This window comes from Malania oleifera, chromosome 6 (genome assembly GCF_029873635.1).
Source record: "Malania oleifera isolate guangnan ecotype guangnan chromosome 6, ASM2987363v1, whole genome shotgun sequence".
Lineage (NCBI taxonomy): Eukaryota > Viridiplantae > Streptophyta > Magnoliopsida > Santalales > Ximeniaceae > Malania > Malania oleifera.
The window spans coordinates 49,981,766-50,006,916 of record NC_080422.1 but is presented as its reverse complement, the minus strand read 5'-3'; the positions used below and the strand labels follow the sequence as shown (position 1 = coordinate 50,006,916).

At 35.2% G+C, this 25,151-nt stretch overlaps 1 protein-coding gene across 4 annotated transcripts in view; it reads left to right on the top strand.

Annotated features, from left to right (window-relative positions):
• Positions 1-14,217: 14,217 nt before the first annotated feature.
• LOC131158224 (organic cation/carnitine transporter 7) overlaps positions 14,218-25,151 on the top strand; it is a 49,723-nt gene continuing 38,789 nt past the window's right edge. For 2 of the 4 annotated variants that reach the window (XM_058112931.1, XM_058112930.1), the window contains exon 1: positions 14,218-14,586. The gene's annotated coding sequence lies outside the window, so the exon portion shown is untranslated. The remainder of the gene's footprint in view (positions 14,587-25,151) is intronic. The other 2 variants (XM_058112933.1, XM_058112932.1) reach the window with 1 other exon arrangement.

Genomic DNA, 25,151 nt, shown 5'->3' with positions numbered 1-25,151 from the left:
CATTTCAAAATCATTTTGTAAAGAAAATATATTCATTTTGGCACTTATTTTCGTATTCATATACAATACTCTCACATACCATTATTTTTGAAATTCATTTTTGAGAATATAGTTTGGTTTTCTCCTGGATTATTTCTTTGATAAATATCTTTTGGGAGAAAATTATTTATTGCACAAATACTTCCTTGAACATAAACTCCAAATTCTCCAAACACTCTTATTTGCAAAAATCTTTGTTGGAGAACATATTTCCATTTATATATATTCATATATTATTTGTGCAAAAATCATTGAAAGAGCAAAACCCTAGGTTCTCCTATATTATTATTGAAATATCTTTTTGGAGAAAAATTTTTATTAGGGTTTAAATATAGTCAAGCACCCTTACTCCCCTGAGCATTATTTCATATCATTGGAGTGCGTATTTTTATTGAGCTTATTGTGTACATCTTTGCTTGTATTTTTCAGAAGAATTTTCATGTACAAAAATGGTGGTAATGTACTAGTTGGGTTAAACCTGTTAATTGAACTGAGAAGTCTCAGCCCCGTAAATGAGACCGGTTCGATTCAGCTCGAAAATTGAATTGAGGAGTCTCAGCCCCGTAAGTGAGACTAGTTCGGCTCAGCCTAGTAATTGAGCTAGGGTTTTCCTCACCCCATAAGGAGAGGATGTAAAAGGCTTTTGCTCCGTCCGGTTAAGTGAGCAGATATTGTGAAATCCTTGGGGGTATGCCCAAGGCGGGGATGTAGGCCGGTTTGGTCGAACCTCGATAACAAATCTTATGTCTCTCTCTCTCTCTCTCTTATTTAAATTCCTACACTTAAATTTCAGCATGTGTACGAATGGTTGTTTAATATCTTAATTATTTTCATACACACATTTAATTTAAATAAGATATACTGCATATGCGTATGTTTGCTTTTAGTGTTAAAATCATTTTACACACACATGTATATGTTGAATGGGATATAATATGTGGTGAATCGATGGAACGTTTAAATTAGCCGAAAAGTTTTTAAAACCCAATTCACCCCCCCCCCTTGGGATCACACCAATTCTAACAAATAATATAACAGTCATACACTATAAATATACACTAATTATATTTAATTAAATAGGAAAATCTTCTATTATTTTATTGAGTAGGGAATATTTAAATATTAATTAAAAATAATTAATATATAAATAGTTTAACATGTTCCAAACAGAGCTTCTGCTTCTTCTGTTGCCGCTATCTCTAGCGCAAAGAGAGCCGCTAATTCTATTGCCCAAGAAGTTGCTGCTGCTTCTGGCGTTGTCAGCATAAATATTTATAGAAGCATAACGCTTCTTTTATTCTCTTTTGGTTCTCTTTTCGTTATCATGTTTTCTTTTACCATTATTCATTTGTTTTTCTCTGACAATGAGTTACAGTGATCTTGTTCCCTTTGATGGAGTTAGGATTTTAATTTCTGCATTTCTGGTATTTCCTATTTTGGGTTTGTTCGTCTATTATCCTCTCTCTCTCTCTCTCTCTCTTTGTTCCACCATTTTCCCTATAAATTCTAATGTCATTTTTATTTTGCTGATATGGGTGTTTCGATTTTCTTCTGTTAAGGATTAACCGTCCTTTTTTAAATTGTAGAGAAAATTGAAATGATGAAAAGTAGAGGATAAAATCTTGATTATTTTCATATGTAAAATACCGAAGTAAAGTTTCTAATTTTCCCGGATTTCAAAACCTGCACAGAAAAACCCATTTATTAAAATATTAATCCATTTTTGTTGCAAAATTAATTTTCTCGGCAACCAACCAAAGCATATATCAACTAATCCTCTAGAGTTATTTTTTCTTTGGAGTTTTGTGCAATTGAGAAATTGTCTCTCTCTCCTACACCGTCTCTTTCTTGCTATCATGAAACTATTCAAATTTAGTTAACTTTGAGAAGGGTAACTCATGAGGATCTGCGTCCATTATTTTAGATTGTTAAAAGATTGAGATCATGGCTAAAACTGAAAGATTGGGATAATTGCTGCTTCATGTCACTGTTTATTCTCTCTCTTCATGTCTCAACTAATATATTACTCATTAGTCATTACTATAATTAATTTTGTTCCTTGGGAGCAGTCAAGTTGTGGGATGGTTGCCTATAAGGGCTTATAGGATGAACAACTTGGCTACCCAGGCAAAGACTCTAACCTCTGAAGAAGATGAGACATGCGAGGATGATAAATTTAAGGATACTTCAAAGAAAAAAGTGTACAATGGTAGCAATAAGAACAATACTGCTGCTATGGAAAAAGGACATCTTTGGTTTGTTAAGGTTAACATGGATGGATTGCCAATAGGGGGAAAAGTGGATCTAAATGCTCGCGCTTGCTATGAGACTTTAGCCCAAGCACTGGAGGACATGTTTGTTAATCACACCATGGACATCACTTCCATTCGTGAGTGTATTCTTTATTTTCTATATTTTTTATCAGTAATGTGTAATTTACTTATTTTTTATCAATTCGATCTTAAAAGTTTTGATGTAAGACTATTGTTAAATCATTGTTGCACCTCAATCTAACGACTAGCTTTTAGAACCAAGTGATTTAAGATCGCATAAACATTTTGACCTCGAAGTAAAATTAGTAGGACTAGGATAGTAATGAGTTGCATAGATAATTCTATTCTAGTTTTAAAATGTAATTATGATTGTGTAACTGGGTTCGAGTGGAGAGAGAGAGCAAGCAAGAAAGGCCTCCAAGCTTTTGAATGGATTATCCAAATTTGTGCTCACTTATGAAGATAAGGAGGGCGACTGGATGCTCATAGGAGATGTTCCTTGGGAGTATGCACCTTTCATTTCATTCTAAATGATTATACTAGTGCAATATATATATACTTATGTATATACGTTTTTGTGAATGTGTCTTTGTGTGTATATATGCACATATTTATGCCTGCTGTTTGTATATGCACTACTAAGCCCGAAATGGAATGATGTCAAATGACAAGGCTAGCCTTGTGGAAGACTAGCTGGTCTATTTCGAGCAACATTTTTAGGTGTAGGAGCACTAGCTGCACTACTAGTAACCTGATATTAAACATTTTGGATCATGCTTTTAAGGCTTGTTTCATTCAAGTTCCTAGGCACTTTGGACAAGCAGAGACCTATGGGCAGTGCATATCAAATAGAACATCATAAGAAAAGACAATATTGTAGTTGGAAATTTAGATGTTCTGTAAATGCTAACAGTATATATGTTTTTTTTTTGGGTTTGTATATAGGATGTTCCTCAACACAGTGAAGAGGCTTAGAATCATGAAGACATCGGAAGCTAATGGACTTGGTACCTAAAATTTTTAATTACACTAGCATCTGACATTCAAAGTTTTGTATGGACATTGACCCCCCACCTTCTGTCTGCTTAATTGTTAATTTCTAGCTCCAAGATTCCAAGAAACTGATGGTCTGCAAAGAAGAGAAGCTTGTGTGCTTTTCTTTATCTTCCTTTACCCTTTTTATATATGGAATTACTTTTACCCCAAAATGGGAATACTTCTATTTTGCTAGCTCCAAAACTGTATTAAATAGGCTCTAGGTCATATCAAATATCATTCTAGTTTTTATCCTAAAGGTGGGGGATTGGGAGAGAGCACATCTCACTATAGTTATAAAAGCAAATGATAATTAATCATAGTGTTGGGTTTGCAAAATACATAAGTATTAAAAGGCGAGAAAAAGATGCAAAAAAGTCACTAGTCCAGCAGAACATATATTATTTAATAATTTATATACTAGATTAGACACAAAAATAATGTATACAAGACATATTTAAACTTGTTAGAACTAGAGAAAGAAAGAGTATAACTTAGGTGATGTAAAATGTATACAAAGTGAGGACAATAGTGTGTTAGTTAAGGAAAAAAAAAAGACATTAAAAAAAAGGATGAAGAAGTTATTTTTTCTAAGCTATTTAATGAAAATCAAGAAGAAAACTTAAACTTGGAATTGAGAAATGATGAAGAGGTTAAAATATGAGATTTATTCATAAAACTAGAGTTAAAGAAGTTAAGTTTGCAATATAAAAAAATGGAAAATGAAAAAATTATAGGATTGGATAGTATCTTAATCAAAGTTTGGAAATGCCTAGATGATACGAAATTATATGTTAACTAATTTATTTAACACAATTATAAAAGTCAAGAAAATGTCAAATGAATAGAGGAAAAATACTTTAATACCTATAAACAACAATAAAGAAGATATTTACAATTATAATGATTACTGTGCAATTACGCTTATGAGTTATGCAATGGAACTACGGTAAAGGATAGTGGAACTGGCATTAAGGTTAGAAGCTAAGGTTTCAAAAAATCAATTTAGTTTTATACTTAGGAGCTCTATTACAAAAGTAATATATCTTTTAAGAAGATTAAGCATATAAAAATTCAATTCACCAGTTTTGTACACATTTAACCAATCAAATTATTATAAAAATTTTGGCAAAGTCCTCTTTAAAAATTGAGCATAACCATCCACGCATCTGTTCAAAGAAAACATTCATCAAATACAATTGATACCAGTAGGTTCACAACGTTACATTCACTAGTTTCGTACACATTCAACCTATCAAATTACTATAAAAATTTCGATAAAATCCCCTTTAAAAATTGAGCATATCCATCCACGCACCTGTTTGAAGAAAACATTCATCAAACACAATTGATACCAATATGTTCACAACATTACATTCACCAGTTTCGTGCATACATTCGTGGGAAACAATACGAAACGTTCATTCACACCAGTCATAACCAAATTTCATTCACATATTCATCCTGTGCGAAATGAATAAATATTTTTAATTATAGATAAATAATAAAACGATGCTCTTTAGATTGGAAGAAAAGGAAAAAATATAATGTTGTACAAATGAAATAATAGAACGATCATCTATACATTTAAAATAATGGACATCCTGATGCTGTACAGAAGAATTAATACAACAATCTATACAAGTTAAAAATGAACAAATAGATGCTTGCCACTTTACATATGGGTCCTCTATACAAATGAAATTATGAACAAATACATGATGTACAAATGAAGTAATGAACAAATACATGATGTACAAATGAAAGAATGAACATATGCATGCTATACCAGTGAAATAATACAACGATCATCTCCTACTTGGTGCCGCAAGGAGGTCGTCTCTAGTGTCGGGGTGGCTGCCATCTGCGTTTGCCCTCTCCTGGCTACTCCTCCACATTTGGCGTCTAGACTCGTCGATGTGCTACATGTCCGTCATCTCCGCCCATAGGTACTGGATCATCTATCTCCATGTGAAGCGGACAAGGAGCTAAGTCGTATGAAGTCTCTGGACGAGTTCGAGGTTGCAACGCAGGTGCATCCACCTCCTCCGCATTGAGAGGGTCGTCTAGCAGGTATGACATTGACGGGGTGGTGGCAGAGTCAGACGGGGCATCTGCCTATCTACTGTACAAGCCCGCAATATCGGCGGCTGTCGATGGGGCATATGGTGTAGACGACCCAAACACGTATTCCACCTATACAACGGGCGGCGAGAAGGCCGGACTCGACGAACGACTAGAGAAAGCTGCTCAACCTCCTCGTACTGGAGCTGCTCAACCTCCTCGTGGTGCCGAGGCCTAGCGTGGTGTAGGGATCCATCGCCCATCCTCGTAGACAATGTCCAAATCTGCTCTCGCTAAATCACTCACAGCGGGGTCTGAAGAGAGTAGGTTGACCTGGTGTAGTACGTCCGCTTGCAACATATGAAAAAAGTGGTTATGACATTGACAACCTAACCTAAACGGTAAAAAATTAGGTATGCATTAGAGTATTCTTACGAGGCTCATGTAGCCGCCACGGTCCTATCTATGAAGCGGCATGTGATCGACCTATACCATGTGTAATATGGGTCCTCCGGACCCATCGAACCATTTGCCTCCACTCCCTGTACAATGTAATCCCTCCGATGCCCCCACATAATCACGTACATCGCATGCTCAGTAGCCCAATCCGTGTTCCCCCAACCACGACCATCAATCTCGTGTAGGTCATTCCCACGTACATCAACCCCCGATGTCGAAAAGCAGTTTGGAATGCCCTGCCAAAAGCCGAACTGTCGCATCACTCAGTTAAGGAGATGCCACTCGATAATATGAAAACATATGAGTGACACTCGGGCTACCCAGAGGTCCCTCCCAACTGCATAATCAGTCAGTAGGTCGGCTAAAATGTCATCCGTGTAGGGCGCCCATATGAACTGCGCGTAAACATATGCTAAACGTAAGAGGTGTGTAGGGATATCAGATAAATATACAATATGGTGAATACACTTGAATGGGACTATACCTTGTGCTCCTAGTGCATGTCCAACTCAAACCTGTACGAGGGCAGCGTATGTTGCACAACATTTGTCGCCAACAACTGATCCCTCCTCGTATACAAAATAATACGTAAGTGAACAGGTGTGACTACTAGTACGTACTACGAATAATGTGCAACATGATAAAATTTTAGTTGCACAAAAGTCGTCATGGGAAGGCTACGAGCACCTTTCAGGACGATGTTAAAACATTCGACAAGGTTAGTAGTCATGTTCTCATATCTTCTTCCACTGTCGTGGCACTGAGTCCACATATGAGGAGGGATCTGATCGAAGAATGACTTCACTGGCTCCCCACCCTCATCAAATATCCTCTCCATCCACATGTCAAATTTTCTCACCTGATGCTCCCTTCCCGCTCGTTCAACCGTTCGTTTAAGATTGACACTCCATACTTTCGTATTAAAGTTGCTCACCACGTGTCAAAGGTAGAATCGGTTGTGGGCACGTGGTGGTTGCTAATCAGGATTGCGCTGTGCTGTAACGAGAATTCTGGATGCCGATCTGATATAAGGAAAATGTCACCCCTGTTGGTAATGGAACGAAGATAGCCCAGAAATCAATTCCATGTGTCCAAGCTTTCCTCTTGCATAATAGCAAATGCAAGGGAAAATATTTACCTATTTGTATCTGGGCACGTCACAATTAGGAGTTTGCCCTTGTACTTACCATACAAGTGTGTCCCATCCACATATATGACGGGAGGGCAGTGATGAAAACCATGAATAAATGTTGCAAATGACCAAAATACGGATACGAAGGTTACGGTGTTCTCGCTACCTAGAACAGTAGTCCACCTCCACTTGACTATAGTCCTAGGATTGTATGCGCACATCGCTTCCATCCACTTCGGCAACGTTTCATAGGATTTCTCTCAATCGCCGAATACTTGGGCAATTGCCTTCTGTTTGCCCAACCAAAATTTCTTATACGAGATCGAATAGCTGAAGTGACAATCTATGAACTCTTTTAATGTGGCGATCGACATCGACACATCTCCCCTTATCATATTCACTATCTCCCTAGCAATGAGGGACGATGTGATTTGGTTATGGTCCTGTGAGAGAAGTTCGTTCAGACACGTGTGCGGACCACCATATTGGGTGATTTCGAATAATCGGTGTTTCATATGATACATTGCACACAATCTACATCCGCAATCATGGTCCTTACACCTAGCAACCCATAAATCTGGGGTAGATCGTACGACGTGGAAGTCATGGTGGGTTCGAGCGTGATACATTCGCACTGCCGCGATCAACTGATCCTTCAACTGGAAGAGCATCCCCCTACTCAGCTTAAAGGATTCATCCCAATGAGTCACGCATATATGAAGCTCATCCACCGTAGTTAAATTTGCAGCATCTAGGTCAATATGACCATACATCGGAGGCTCGTCCATGAATTAGGTGTCGAAAGTTGTGTCATCCATGTCATTGAGGGGGTGGGTTCACATCATCGGGGGCCTCATTTAACCCTTCACCCATTTCTTGCTCGTACGTGTTTTCATCTTCAAAATGAACATCATTCGTAATGTTCATGCCCTTGTCCAATGCGTCGTTTGTAATGGCGAACAACGATGCTAGTCCCTCTGTCAGGACTTCTTCGCAACCTCCCTGCGAATACGTGTTAGGAACAGGTGCTTCGTATGCCAGCGGCTCAAATGAAAATCCCGTATATTCATTAAAATCGACACTAGACATACCACCAACCTCCGCACTCACATCGAGATGACGTGTTTGTTGGGTGTCTTCCTCAACTTCATCCAAATGCTAGGCAAGTGACTCTAGTTGCATAGCTGCGATTACACCTATTTGAGGAATGGTTTTGACATATAATTGCACCGTTAAATATGTTTCACCTACGCAGTGTGCGTCCAACACAATGCGCAGACCATAATCATCAGATATCGGAACAGCCTCGTAGAGGACTGTATTATTGAACCCTCATAAAGGGTATTTTATGGTCACCCGCAATGCATATTGATCTGGATCAATATGCAAATATTTATATATTTTCGTATATAGTTTATTTAATTTACACCTATGGCCAATTCGAATTGGTCGAACTAGCGGACTACTATAACTAACACCATCTGCTCCGGTTATGATGTCCCCCCTATATACAACAATACTGTCACTAGAGCACTGCTTGAGTTTCCTGCCATTTAGATCGGCGCTCGGGAATAAAAAAGACTTACGCAAAACAAAATTGTATGTATAAGTGATATATGTTACTTATAGTAATCAAGAATTAATTTCACTAAGTTTAGTCATCTTATAACTCTATTATGATCATTAAACTATCTTATAACTTTTAAATTTTTGAGTATATAGAATTTAGAGTGTCTTTATTTCGTTAAAAAAATTTTAGATCTTAAATTTGGATTTGGATGTATTTGAATAATATTTAATATAATTTTCTATTACATTTTATTTAAATCCAATGCAAATTCACATCCAAATCTGAGGTCTCTCCAAAGAGAAGGTAATAATATTTTTTATCATAAATACCCTTAGTAACATTCATATATCTACTGCAAACTCACTTCTTTTTTAATACTCACCAAAGTACTTCCCTAGTTACTCTATCATAAACTTTATTTAGATAAATAAAAACCATATGCAAATTTTTCTTCTTTTTCCCAAACTTTCCTAAATTAATTGATAATTTATTAATTATCAATTTATTTAATTAGTTTGATAACTTAGTTCGTTTATCAATTTAAAACGAGTTTCACTTGAGTTGAATTTAAGTTCAAGCTTGCACTTGAACTTGACTCGTTTATTAAAGTGAAATAAGTTTTAGTTGATTTGAGTTTAAGTTATATATATGAAACGAACCAAGCTCAAAAAGAAAACTTTAATCTCAAGTCAAACTTGAACTCATTTTTTAATAAACGAACCAAGCTTACTAGCCATAGCTTGACTTATTTGTAGCCCTAGTTTTGATTCGTATTGTTTGTTGTTTATATTCATTTTTGTACGCTGACTAAACATATTATGAAAATTATTTATTCATATTGTTGATTTTTTAGTTATTTATTGAAAATAATAATAATTAAATTTATAGTTTCAGATGTTTAAACAAAGAACTGTTAAGATACCTTAATATCCACGATTTGAAACATAATTTTAATTAAAATTGAATAAAAATATCACATAAATTTAAAATGTAGTTAAAATAAAGCATTCATAAATTTAAAAAAAAAAAAAACTGAAAATGATAAAAGTCATCTAAAAGTATATTTATTTTTCTCAATGATCATATCATAATTACGTAAAACAAATTAATAATATTTATTTTTATCATAGTATTTTCAAGTTGTGTTATTTTATAATTTTATTATTGTAGTCATATTATTTTGATTATTGTTTGATTCATAGGCAAAACCCAACATTTATTCAATCAAGCTTATTTATTTATTTATTTTAGTTTTAAAAATATTAACTAAACATGTCATTGTTTTTCAATTCATACTTTTTCATTTTAATTTTTAATATTCATAATTTTTTTATTATGATGCCAAAAATAATTTTTATCATAATAAGCACTAAGCTTATTTTATATGTTTTATCAAGCCTCTCAATAAAATAATAATAATTATTCCCAATTCTCTTAATTTATTTTATTGATAAAGCATACCACAAGCCTATAAGTTTTATTAATTTAATACTTTTCAAATGGTTTAATTTTGATGATTATATTATTCAAATTTCATCAAAATCTTTGTCTATATATGTCATAAAAGTTGAAGCTAAAATTTTAATAATTTTTTCTACATAATTAGATTTTTTAAAAGTTAAATGTGATTCATAAACATTTTTAAAACTTACTATGCAATTTATCTATGTTGCCCTCATTCGCCAATATGCCATTATATTTTTGACTAATAAAAATTTTATTTAGACATTTGACTTGTATTTAAAGAAAAAAAATATTTTGAAAATGAAATTTAAATATTGAGATCTTCACACAATGCATTATACTTAGATTAGGCTCATCTCACAAATAACATGCTAAACAATTGAATTTTATGAAACATTCTTACAATTAAAATTTGGGATTCTTACACTAAAGTTTCCCGTTCTAAACCAAAATAACAGGGAAAAAAAAAATACAAAATCTAAAATAATTACCTCTTGTTCTACATTGCACACACATTTTTTTTTACCTAATCCTTGTCATGTGAAATGACATCAACTTAATGAGTAATGCTTTATAAATTGCCTTATGAATTGTCATCTCACAATTAACATGCTATATACACATATGGATTGTAACGACCTGCTGAATTAACTGGGTTTTTTTTTTTTTTTTTTTTTTTTTTTTTACGTTATAACAATTCTACATGCTCTGATACCATACTAGGAGTAAACTCAATCAATAACCTAAGCAACGAAAAGCATAATCACATAAACATAACTATAGGAAAATATATACACAACACAAAAACCAATACCAGAGTACTACCGTGTTCCCCAAAATATACACATATCACTGAATCCCCAAATTGCCCTCAGCTAACTAGGACAAATACAAAAATCCTCCATTATACTCACTTTGATGACAGGATTCTACAGACGCCCCTCTATTTGCGAGCCTAATCTGCTCTCCTACCTGGATCACCTGAAAAATGTTTCAGCATTGGGATGAGCCAACGCTTAGTAAAAAGAAATATGCTATTACTAGTGTGTGGCAAATGAGCTACTATATATATATATATATCATGAAATCTGTTTTCATATAAACATGAATAACTGAGTACAAAAGTACAGTACAAATAATAAAATACACCACCCCTTTTCCCTATTGCTTAACATAATAGTATTATGGTTATAATTCAAAGTACTTATAGTGTACATAAATATGATCCCCATTTCTGTAAATCCGCACATATGTAATAGTAACTGAAACTGTTCCCTGTGGCTATCTGTGTGTTATGACTTGCCTCCTCATGACAAGGTTGTGCAGCCCGTAGACTCAATTTACCTAGCTGGCCAACCAGGAATAAATCACTGAACTCCGTGAGTCGACTTGCCCACCTCAACCCATATCTGGATGGGGAGCCTAACCTCTTCAAGGGCTTAGGTGGTTGACCTTACCACGTATTATCTAAATAGGTGGTTGTACTCATAAAGTAACATAATATCTGTAGCAACGGTACCGTGCTCTGTAGCTACAAGTCCAACAGGGTCTGATATCATATAATATATTTCTATACATATCTAACTGATTTACCATGATTCTGAAGTAATCGTAATAACCATGATGTTGCATAACTATACTGTAATTCATATGTCGTAATACTGAAAACTGTGTAATCATAACACTGAACTGCATAATCATAATACTGGAATTCATGTAATCATGGTACTAAGATCCGTATAATCATGGTACTAAAATCCATAAAATCATGGTATTGAAATTCGCATAATCATAATACTGAAATTCGTAAAAATCATGAAATTAAATTCGTAAAACGTATCTTCGTACCATATTCATATACACAAGCCACATCATACTAAATACATAATTTTATAATTAAATAAACTGTATAATGTTTCTAAAAATATCTAGCATAACATATTTCCCTTACCTGACTAGTGGAAAACCCCTAGGGAATACAAGCCTAACACCCGCATGGCCTCCCACAAAACACCCTAAAAATAATATTCACCAGAACATAATATCAATATTTTTCCGTCTATATCATTTCCTATAACTATCATAAGGCCAAAAAGGGACTAAAAGATCTTACCTTGAATTTGGGATGAAAACCAACTTCGTTTCCCCAATGATCCGTTCCAGCAGATTTGTAGAGAATTGCGCCAGGAGCATCGTGGAGGCTTTAGATCTTCGATTCGGTGAGTAACGGGCCCGGAAACGAAGAGAGAAGGGAGAGGAGACGTAGGGAGAGAGAGAGAGAGAGACGGTGAAAGTGAATAAAAATAGGATTTTTGGCTATTTATAGGGTCAGATTCGTCGACGAGACACGTCACCTCGTCGACGAGTTTTCATAAAATTCGTTGACGAAGTCCTGTATTCGTCGACAAAATTCAAAGCAGCCCGATCTGTCTCTCGGTATTTTCTCGTTGACGAAATTCCTTAACCACTCGTCGACGAAGTCTACGGCCTCCTTCTGTTTCTGTGTCTATTTTCTCTCTCTCTCTCTCTCTCTTATTATTAAAATGCATGGATTTAGCAATGGAATAATGAAATATTCTCTCTCTCTCTCTCTCTCTCTCTCTCTCTCTCTCTCTATGTATGTATATATATATATATATTATGCAATATGAATCTAAAATTTATGCAAGTCCACAACTTAAAATAAATAATAAAGTATTATTCTCAAATTTCACCATTGGAATATCGGTTTTATCATATTCTATTTCATGATAGAATAATAGAAACCTTTACAATATTACTTGTTTTATAATTATAATATTTATTTTTGTAAATACATAAATTTTTATACTATTATCATTTTATTCTTAGAATAAATATTCTGCAACCCAGTTAATACAATCTAAGTGAATTATTATGAGTTAGGTATTTTTGCAATTTTAAATATTTCACTTTAGAATACAAGGCACAAACAGTTTTATTCAAAATATTCATCTACTATTTTTTTGTATGTATACATAATGGGAATTGCTTGTGGAGATGGTATTAAAATTTTTTCTTTTAACTTTTGTTTCCACATATTTTGGAAAACATATCATCTTTATTTTAGCCTAAAATAAATCAAAATTTCTAAATATTATAGAAGCTTTAGTACTCTTGAATTTGGTCAATTTCGACTATTTACCAAACATTATCATCCCACATTTTAAAAATGTAAATATATATTGCATAAAAAATTAACTGAAATAATGTGGACAAAATGGTTTCAAATTTTCAGCTATTGTGTTATGTTATTATTATAGGGTAATATTATTATTTTTATTTTTCTTGATTTATATTATGTTATAAGAGAGCATAAAAATCCAATGAGATTCATGTACAAGGCATGACAAACAACATGCATTTCATTCTACACAATGAAATAAAATATGCTAAACAACATAGAAATACAACATGCATGTTTTTATTTGGGCTGTATCATAAAAAATAAAATTCAAATACAAAAAAACCTAACCTTAAAGAAAGGCGTTTCTGAATGAAGCCTTCTGAACAACACACTAAACTCAATTCGGATTATCAAACAAACTCTTCGATCAAATAAATTAATTTAAAATTTATGAACAAAATAAATCCCAGAATGTGTCTTACCCCATCTCCTCGAGTTTATATACAAAAACCCTCAACAGTTAGGCAGCCTCTCGTCGCAATGGTCACCTGCGCAACACGTCCGACCTCTATCTCGTTCAACGGTAACCTGCTGCTCTGCTCCTCTTCGTCTCTCTACAAAGCATGCGTAGTACTCTCTGCTCGCGAAAACAATGGAAGAAGGAAAGACTGTGTAATGGCTGAAGCAAATCTCGCTGGTTCATCCAGCCAGATTTGCCATGCATCGAACGCCGGCTGGATGGGCATTAAATATCCGAAGCAAATCTCGCTGGATAAACCAACGAGATTTGCCACGCATCGAACACCGACTGGATGGACATTAAGTATCCGACGCAAATCTCGCTGGATGAACCAGCGAGATTTGCCACGCGTCAAGGCCAACATGCTTTATCACAAAAAAATATTGCTATTTGGAGTAGCGAGATTTGCCACGCTTTCACGCGAGCATCGTTTCTCAAAAGTAAATACGTTAGGGTCATTTTGGGAAATATTTCTGAGGCAATTATTTAATATATTTTTTTAAAAATAAGTTAAACGGGAAAAAACTCTTTTGACGAGGCCGAGTCAATGTCAGGGCAGTATCCGGGCGTGGCGCATTCCTTGGCACTGGGAAATGTCCTCGGAAAAGTCAGATATCAGACAAAAGCCGAGACATGCGAAGGGGTCAGAGAGGCTAATGCGAAGATTTCCTGATGATTACATAAACCGAAGACTTGCAGATGGTACGTGGCGCTCTAAGCATTGCAAGGAGCAAAGCCAGGAACTGTTGCGTGGATCGAAGACGAAGAGAGAGGCAAAGCCGATGACTCGCCATCACCGTCGTCGCCGCGGTCGCCATTGTTAGTCTACCATACCAGTTCGAAGGGGGATCTACCGCGCATTCGTTGTTTCTTTCAAGCTAACAGGTTCCTTTCCTTTTTTCTTCAATTATCGCGATTTACTTTCTCTTTACTTTTAAAATAAAAATAATTTACGATTGATGTCTCTATACACAATAATGCCCCCAATTTTGAAATTCCATGTTGATTTTTGCAATAGCTTCCCTTCTCATCTCTGCAGCATCTGTTTCTGGCAACAAGTGGGAATACTAATAATCGTGAAGCGTATAGCGCCAATGGCTGTGTAATGCCATGTCTTGTCTCATAATCTGTTTCAATCTAATTAAGCTTTTAGCACAATATATGCTATGGCGGTATGCCATTATAATATATTTGCTCAAAATTTTCCACGTATGCCGCAGCTGTTATGCCAGCTTCTGGTGATTAGCTCTGAGAGTAATGATGCAGAGATTGTGGCTTTCTAAACCTGATCATCCAAGTCCTTTCCTCTGCTTGCCAAGTCTCTGTTCTGTCCACTAAAAGATGTCGTAAATGTAATTTTTTTTATTGCTACCAGGCAACACATACTGTATAGCATTAAGATTAAAGAAATGGTAAAACTTTGTATATACATGCTTTTAGCAGCATCCGCTTTGATGTTGCCAACTCCTCTTCCACAGAATCACTTCAGTGTACCTGTGGTCCAGCCGATCCTGATTTTTCTCAGAAAGGATCATCTGGCATAACACATTTTTATTAATTGAGTATGCAACATTTTTTTATCATGCCTCAGCCATTACAAATGTTCTCATATTATCCTCGACCTATCTAAACTTTGAATCCCAACTGCATTTCTTTGATATTTTTTTTTTAATAATTCACTTGCAGAATCTATCAATTGATTTCTTTGAGTAGATAGTTTCCCCCTTTTTGGCTATTTTCCTTGATAAAACAATTTATTAGTTGTAAGTTGTAGAAAGCTGGTTCACGGTTTGATTGTTAAGCACTAGGAACTGTTTGAAAATTGTTATTAAGCCAAAAGGAAACACAGACTTTTTAAACACATGAATGTTTTTTTCTTTCATAGAAAGAGAAACATATGACTTAGAGATAAGGAATATACTAAGAAGAGGAGAAGAAGTCCTCATGATGAGGAAAAGAAAAAAAATACAATCATCTTAGTAAAGCCTTCCAATCCTGCTTAAAATCCTCAAAATGTGTACCCGTAAATCAGCATGAACTAAAGCCCAAAGAGATGCCAAAGGACTGAATCCTGTCTAGAATCACAATTAAGACAACTCCTTTCCAATGAAAATACACATTCAAATTTGACCAAATCTTCCACATAACTACAAAGAGCGCATGCCTCCACAAAGTTTCAGCATCCTTCCTCTTCCCAGACCCAATGAAAGAAATACCCAACAAATCATCCACCACCTTTCGGCACACAATCTTTCCCAAATAACAAAAAATCTATTCCACATGCCCTAAGAAATTGGATAACGTAAAAAAAATAAAAATAAACGAGAGACATTCTCTTAACTGTTAAAACACAAGAAAGAAAAGTCTGGAGATGATGTCTTGGAAGGCCTCCTACTCTGCAACAGGTTGATGATGTTAACTCTTTTAAGGGTCATCAATGAAAGAAAAGCCTTGATATTGGAAGTTGTCTCCCAAATAGAACAACGAAGAATAAAAACATATGGTTAATGAATGCAAAGCGATAAGAAACTAGAAATGAAGATTGATGAGACCTACGATATAATGACTTTGTTTGACCAATTAATGAAAGAAGAGAGGAAGTAACTTAAGCTTTATTAAAAACAGGAAAATTTTTTCCTTTGAGTGATGTATTTGGACTGAAAATGGAGGATATATCATATATTGTATGATTAAAGGGAAATTGGGCTACATATGGATGGGAAAACAACTTCCATTCATTTTTTGGAGACAAAATTCCACCCTCTGAAACACTAATCAAGGGAATAGTAGGGCCAGTTTAGTTGTGGAAAACTTTTTTCGTTTTCCATTCCTTGCTATCACAAAAAAAAAAAAAAAATCAATTTCCATTTTCCATTTCTAGTTTAATATTGTGATTTGTTGGCTTTCTTATCTTAGTTTTTATTTTCCTTTGTGATCGCTTCTTTATATTTTATTGCTTTTATTTTGCTTGAGAATTTCTTATCTTTTTTGTACTTTCTTTTTTCTTAATAAATTTCTTTTTGTATCTAACAAAATTTCCAATTTTTCCAAAGAATTACAAAATGGTACCTTGGCACTGAAGGTAACAGTTTTGCAATATTTTGGAAAATTAGAAATAAAAAATAATCACATAAATTGGCGAAAAAGGATTTATGTAGCAGACCCCACCTAGTGGGACTTAAGGCTTAGTTTGTTTGTTGCTGTTGTAAACAGGCCTGATGTTTTCTGCCCTTTTTCTCCTTTACTTATCCAAACACTAGAAAATAAATCATTCTGCCCAGAAAATTTTTCCTTGGAAACAATTTATTTTTCAAATGGAGCCTTGATCACTCAATGAATCTAATGGTCTTGATTAAGTGCAAGAGTGAAAAAATGACCAAAAAACATGGATGATCTGACCCATTAGTGCTAGATGACTGCTATCGAAGTGTATGAACATCTGTATAAAATATTGTGCTGACTTGGGCTAAGTGAACCGTCAGACCCAGTCTATACTTTGCCTGGATTGGATGTTAATTAGAGCAGTGAAGGTGAGGATGGATGCTCAGACGTCCATTGACATCTTCACAGAGGGAGATGCATCTAAGCACTTTCATGCATTTATGTAAATAATAAATAAAAAAGGCTAGGAACTCGGCCAAAGAGCAAGAGAACTCCCCTTTGAAGCCCCCAGAAGAGACACTCCTGACCTTCAAATGCCTGAGATTTCTCTTATGCATCTCCCATCGAAGATTCCAGAAACTATTCAAGAAGGAAAAAAACCACCCTTTTCAGCTGAAATGTGGTGTTTCCTTTAGGCGTTTATCCAGTAAAAACAAAAACTATCTAGATGGTCAATTATAAAGGTCTCTATATCTTCATTTTTCAATATAAGAGTTATGTAAGATCAGAATAAGTTTTAGAGAACATATGTGATGTAGGAGAAGAAGCTGGACCATGGGTAGACATTTGTTGGAGACTAATTCAAAAGAATTTTGATCAAGGGATTGTTTTGTTTAGTTTTAGTCTATTATCTATTTTTTGGTGTAATTAGTAGTAGGATTACATGCATTTGAGGGTTTGCTTGTAGTAAATGTGTGCAGTACAGTTTCTTTTGTAATTTGATGTATTTTAGGGGGTTTATATCTTTTAGATTGCCACTTTACCTAAAAGCTTAAGCTGTTAGGTTGTGGGCCAAGTGACCAACAATGTATATCAAGCTTCAACGCTCCCCTGCATGTGCAGCCCGATAGCACGTGGAGAGATAAACACATGGTAAATAACACCCATTATAGGGAATACAATAATTTTCGAAGCACAACATTATAAATACGGGCAACAAGACTAGAACCCTGGACCTCTTGGCAACTTGGCTCTAATACCATGTTAGATTACCACTTTCTAATTGTTGTGTAAGCTTTTAGGTAGAGTGGAATTTAGGCTTTCCTATAAACAGGGTGTGAAGGCGATGTAAGTAAGATTTTGATGAATTAGAATTGAAAGTGAGGTGTGATTCTCCCCATTGTATCTGCTTCCTTCTTCTTTTTCTTCTTCTTTTCTTTGTCTCTTATCTCTCCTATTCTCTCTTGGCTGCATTCCTCAATTCCAATCTGCATTGTTTGGTATTAGAGCCCAAAATTGATCTCTGTTATTCCATTTCATCCCCCATTTTCCACTCTCATTTTTCTTCTTCTATTTTCTATTAAACTCCAGCAAATTCTCCAGTATTCTCGAACCAACTTCTCTTCTCCATCTCTGGTTTTCTTCCTTCTTCCTTCTTCTTCTTTCTCATTCTTTCTCTTTCCCCTGTTCTATTTCTATTCTCTCTTCTCCCATTCTGTAACTAGTTTCTATCCTAATCTGCTGTAATTTCTCTTCTTTTTCTTCTTCTTTTCTTTCCCCTGTTCTATTTCTATTCTCTGTTCTCCTAATCTGTAACTAGTTTCTATCCTAATCTGCTGTAATCTTCTTCTTCTTCTTCTCACTCTCTCTCTGTTTCTGATTTTCTACAAGAATATTCAATTATGTCCTAGATTTAAAAAAAAAAAAAAAAGAAGCCAAATTACAGCCATGCTCGTGCTTCAAAACCCACTTTTCTGAGACCTTCTTTGGACACCTACACGACACACGCACAGGAAAAAAATGCCCTGTCTGCAACATCCAAAACCATAAATATTTGTTTCCAGTCACTGTATTTTGAATTTTTTCATACAAAACATCACAATTTTATGAAGTTTTTTGATAGAAAAGTTGATTGTTAAGCTTGATACGCAGTTTGAGGGGTTAATCAATGCTGCGAGCACCTGAACCAGACTGTTGACAGTTGCAAGTTGTGAGGTGTGGTCTAATTTTAATGCAATACTCTACAATAAGGGATAAACTAGAGAATGTCCTTGAGAAATTGGGTGTCAAGTTTGTGGTTTTGCATGAGTGGATCGAGCATTGTGAGCAAATTGTGTTATGGGCTTTTAATGATTTATTGAATGGAAGTTTTTGGGGATGGATGTTCGTTTGTGGTCTTTGGATCAGTCAGAGGCATATTCGTGCAAATATTTTTTTTGAATTTTTGATTCATTCCAACTCTTAACTTCGCCTGTGATGCACTTAATGTCCTAATTTTTTTTTTTCTCACATCATCGGTCCCAATCCTGGGTAAAGGAGGAGGGTTGCGTTAGGTAGTTGATAGTCAGCGTAAAATTTGTCAGATCACTATGATATGAATTCTTACCAAATATTTGTTGGGGCATCCCTACGAGCTACACGTTGCACTTGTACCGCCCGAGTGTAGTGAAAAGTGGGCGAGGGTGGGCTAGGTCGTTGCCCCGAAGTGATGCGCCGTGTCGGTGCCCGGGTACGGTGTCAAATATGTGAGGTTTTGTGCATCATTATGGACGTGGGCAGGTAAAGAAGCTAGTTCAGGAAACTAGGATTAGATTAGCAACTTGGAATATAGGGACACTTATGGGTAAAAACATGGAAATTGTGGACAATGATTAGAAGAAAAATTAATATAATTTTCCTTCAAGAAATTAAGTGGGTAGGGGAGAAAGTTAGAGAAATTGATAAATCAGGATTTAAACTTTGGTACACTGGAAAAGAAAAAAAATAAGAATGAAGTAGGAGTTATTGTAGGCAAAAACTTAAAAGATAGCGTTGTTGATGTAAACAGGGTAGGGGATAGAATTATAAAAATTAAGACGGTATTAGGCCAATAAATGATAAATATCATTAGTGCTTATCCTCCTTAAGTAGGTTTAGCAGAAAATCTTAAGAGATAATTTTGGAAAGATGTGGATAGTATTATACGAGACATACTCGGGACTGAGAAAATATTCATAGGAGGAGATTTGAATGGACACGTTGGAAGGGATAATAAAGGTTATGAGAGGATACATAGAGGATATGGATATGAAGACAAAAATGAGCTTGGGGAGATGATTTTAGACTTCGCTACGTCATATGATTTTATTATAATGAATACTTGCTTTAAGAAGAGAGAACACTAAATAACCTTTAAAAATTGACAAAATGGAAGTCAAATAGATTTTTAATTTTTTTTTAAACTAGGAGGGTAGATCATTTATCATGCAATGTTTGTAAAGTTATTCCAGGTAAAAGCCTAACCACACAACATAGAGTCTTACTGTTAGCTATATGCATTAAAAAATGGAAGAAAAAAGATAAAATAAACCAGTGTAAGAGAACTAGGTGGTGGAACCTAAAGGGAGAAAATATAATAAAATTTAAAGATAAAATGATCAAAGATGGGTATTGGACTACAAAAGATGGGATAGATACAAATACTATTTGGAGTAGATTGGTGAGCTTTATTAAAAGGATAGCAAAAGAGATTTTAGGTGAATCAAGGGGAAGATTCTCGAATAGCAAAGAAAGTTGGTGGTGGGATAAAGATGTCCAAAAATCCGTAAAGACAAAATAAATTTGGTATAAAACGTGGCAAAAATGTAGAAACATGGATAACTTTGAAAAGTATGAAGAGGCGAGAAAAGATGCAAAAATGGCTGTTAGTGAAGCTAAACACAGATCATTTAATAATTTGTATGATAGATTAGATACAAAAGAAGATGAAAGAGATATATTTAAACTTGTTAAAGCTAGAGAAAGAAAGAGTAAGAACTTAGGAAATGTAAAATGTATAAAAAGTGAGGATAATATTGTCTTGGTTAAGGACGAAGACATAAAAGAAAAATGGCGAAGTTACTTTAGTAAGTTGTTTAATGAAAATCATATAGAAGGCTTAAACTTAGAATTGAAAAATGAGGAAAAGACTAAAAATATAAGATTTATTTTGAAAAATTAGAGTTAATGAAGTTAAGTTTGTGCTAAAAAAGATGAAAAATGGAAAAACCATAGGACCGGATAACATCCCACTTGAAGTTTGGAAATGCCTAGGTGATAACGGAATTATATGGTTAACTAATTTATTTAAAACAATTATAAAAACTAAGAAAATGGTAGATGAATGGAGGAAAAACATTTTAATACTTATATAAAAAAATAAAGGAGATATTCAAAATTGTAATAACTATTGTGGAATTAAACTTATGAGTCATACGATGAAACAATGGGAAAGGGTAGTTGAACAAAGATTAAGGCTAGAAATGAAGGTCTCAGAAAATCAATTTGGTTTTATGCCTGGTAGATCTACCACAGAAGCTATATATCTTTTAAGAAGATTAATGGAAAAGTTTAGGAAAAAGAAGAGTGACTTGCATATATTGACTTAGAGAAAGCATATGATAAGGTACCTAGGGAAGTTCTATGGTGGGTTTTAGAAAAAAAGTGTGTATATAGTAGGTATACTACTGTCATTAAGGATATGTACGATGGAGTAATGATTAGTGTAAGGATTATAGATGGAAAAACTAGAGAATTTTCAATCACCATAGGTGTACATCAAGGATCTGCTTTGAGCCCTTATCTTTTTGTTTTAGTAATGTACCAACTAACTAAGAGCGTTCAAAATGAGGTTCCATAGTGTATGTTGTTAGCAAATGATATTGTATTGATTGATGAAAGGGGCGGAGTAGAAAATGAGTTAGAATATGTAAAATAACAGCACCAAGATTTTTGAAGAAACGATTGAAGAGATAACACAAAATTTTATTACAGCAATTAGATTACAACAAATTGTCCAACCATGCACTCACTAAATGAGCTTCAATGGCCAAAGGACAACAAATAGAAAAAACAGAAGAGGACACAACTTTGCAATTGAAATGTGTGATTTGCTCCGGTGGGGGGGGGGGGGGGGGGCTTATTTATAGCCTCTGGTCAGTGGAAGAAACACATGGGCAGCTCACCTACCATGGTAGGTGGTGGCAGCTCACCAGCCATGGTAGGTGGTGGTGGCTCACTTGTCATAGCTGTCGTTGACATTAGTGGCCGTCATTCACCAATTGCGGCTGCTGTTCACACAGGTAGCCGTTGCTCACCGACCGTGCCCACCATTCACACTGGATAGGCCATAAAATCTCTTCGGTAGTCCCCGGACCCCGCCGTCTGGGGGACTTTGCCCCCCATACCCACCACCGGTGGCGCTATCCCCAGACCCCCGTGTCTCGGAGGGGAACGTCTTCTGTCTTCATAGTACCATTGCAGTCTACCATTTCGACCTCATCTGATCCACACGTCAGGTAAGTGTGCCAATTAACTCGTGGGAGGTGGGCTTTGCGCACATATATACCAATAGAATGGTGGAGAGAAGTTTTGGAATCTAGACGCTTTAGGATATGTAGAAATAAGACAGAATATACAAAATGTAATTTTAGTAATGGTAGGAGGAATTTTAGCGATAGTTAAATTTGATGATGAAGAAATAAATAGCACTTGTAGATTTCGATACCTTGGATCTATTAGGCAAGTTTAAGGAGAAATTGAAGATGCTGTAATGCATAGAGTTAAAGAAGGTTGGGTAAAAGGTAAAATGGAGAAGTGCTTCAAGTGTGCTTTGTGATTGTAGAATACCCTTAATAATTAAAAGGGAAGTTTTATATGATGGCTCTATGACCAACTATGCTATATGGATCCAAGAATGTTGGGTGACGAAGAAACAGAATATCCAAAAAGTAAAAGTTTATGAGATGAGAATGTTTAGATGAATGAATAGTATAACATTGAAAGATAAATTAAGGAATGAACATTTTTGCGGTAAGTTAGGTGTAGCTCCTATAGAAAATAAAATAAGAGAGGGATGACTCAGATGGTATGAACACCTACAACGTAGGTGACAGTGTGCCAGTGAGGAAGCGTGAGTTACTGTGGGAGTAGTAGAAGGGGTAAGGGTAGACCTAAACTAACTTAGGAGGAGATAGTGAGTAAGGATTTAATATACCTGAATCTGTCAAAAGAAATGGTCTATGATAGCATAATTGACGGAAAATGATTCATATAGCCAACCCCACCTAGCGGGACTTAATGCTTGGTTTTGTTGTTGTTGTTGTTGATTCATTCCAACTCTTCTTTCCCGCCCTATTCTACTATTTCTAAGGTCAAGGTTCCCCTTGAAATAAAGGCTTCGACCTAGTTGGTTGTACTTCATAAGATAAATACTAATAACTTTTTGCAAATCAGGAGACCTTTGAAGGCTGTTTCTCCCGATGTATGTGCTCTGTTACAAGAACTCTAAGACAACTTCTCACCTTCTTTGGCAATGTGAATTTGCTTGTAGGATATGAAATATGCTTTTTGGTGTTATGTGAGAGAGCTGGGTATGCCCTCCTTTGGTGGAAGACTTTTTAGATATATACTTCGTAGGCTTTGGTAGAAGGAAGGATAGGGCAGCCTTATGGAAGTGTGTGTGTGTGTTTTTTTTTGTAGTATTATAAGGAATATGGATGGAACAAAATACTCAGATATTTTCTGTGAAAAAACTAAATTGGATGTTGGTTTGGGAAAAAAATTAAGTTCTTGGTCTCACTGTGGTGTGTTGGTTATGGATTTTTTAGACAGATAAGCTTCCAGGAGTTCTGGAGGAACACGCTGATTTGGTAATCTCTTCACTCTTGGTTATTTTCATTTGTCTATTTCTGGATTGTCCCAATTTGTCTCGGGAGATATCTCATTCTCCCTCTTGTAAATTCTTTATCTATTAATGTAATCTTCTATTGTTATTAAAAAAAAAAATGATATATAGCTGCAGTATATATAAAAATAAATCTAACAACATGGTGACATTTTGCTGGAAAAAGAACTTTCTTTTTAGGAGACCTCTGTGACTCACTCTAAAATGAGTAGCGCAAAGGCTATCCCAAGTATAGGAGTTTTGTCACGTAATAATTACCCCAAAAGGCCAGATCGTCTCCTCAGGGAATGTAGATTAATTTCAAACTCGCGTTAAAACAACAAGGAGAAAATAAAAAGCATTTGCTGAACACAGTTTAGATTCATGTTCTTGGGTTTTTGAGAGTTTGTAACGAAATTAAAACAACACAAAACACAAACTACGAACATGACATGCATAAAGTAAATGACAAGAATAACCAAAGCTTTAAATATTCAAACAATAAACCAAAATGAGGGCTTCATTAATTCTAATAAAAATCCTTCAATCAACAAAGTAAACTCAACACAATAATAACTTAAACAAGACATTGAAAGAACAATAAAGTAAACCTAAAATCAACTCAGCACAATAATAACTTAAAAAAAAAAAATCCAACAATATCTTAAACAAAATAAGCTAAACTCAATAATGGATGAAATAAAAATAAACTCAAACCAATAATAAGTTCCAACAAGATAACATAATCCAACATTGAAATGGAAATTGCAGGAAATTAAAAAGAACAAGAACTTAAATCCAAATCCTAGGAATTGAAAAACAAAACATTGAAATGACAATACAATAAAAAAGATGAATAAAAAAGGGAAAAGGGAGAGAGAGAGGGAGAGAGAGTGAGAGAGATGGGTGGCCGAGAGTCCCCTTGAAGCTTCACGGCTGCTGTCGTTTTTCTTCCCTGCGCACAAGCTGCTCACACAGCAGCTTGGCCGAATGCATGCTGTGCCTCAAACCCTTAAAACCTCATTCCCCCATGCGGCTGCTTTTTGTTTTTTTTATATATAAAAAAGAAACCCTACGACCTCCTTTTCTTCTTTAGCGCACGGCCCACTTTACATTGCATGGGCCATGCAATGTGTTCACGTGCGGCCTCCCCTTTTAGTTCTCCTTTGCTGCACCTCACGGCCTGAGACCCCTTAAAGCTGCGCATAGGCCTTCACTCCTCTCCAATCTTCAATTATGTACCTTCTTTTTTTATTTCATGCGTTACTAGCCCATTGTGTGCACGACATCCAGCTCTTTTATTAAGCGCACAGCCCACATTCCTTTCTTTTTCAATTTCATGTGCATCTTTATATTTTTCTTTAATTCTCAAAATACCCTGTAATAATTAAATACAAAAACTCATAAATTTAAAGCAAGTAAAGGATAAAAATTTCAAATATTATAA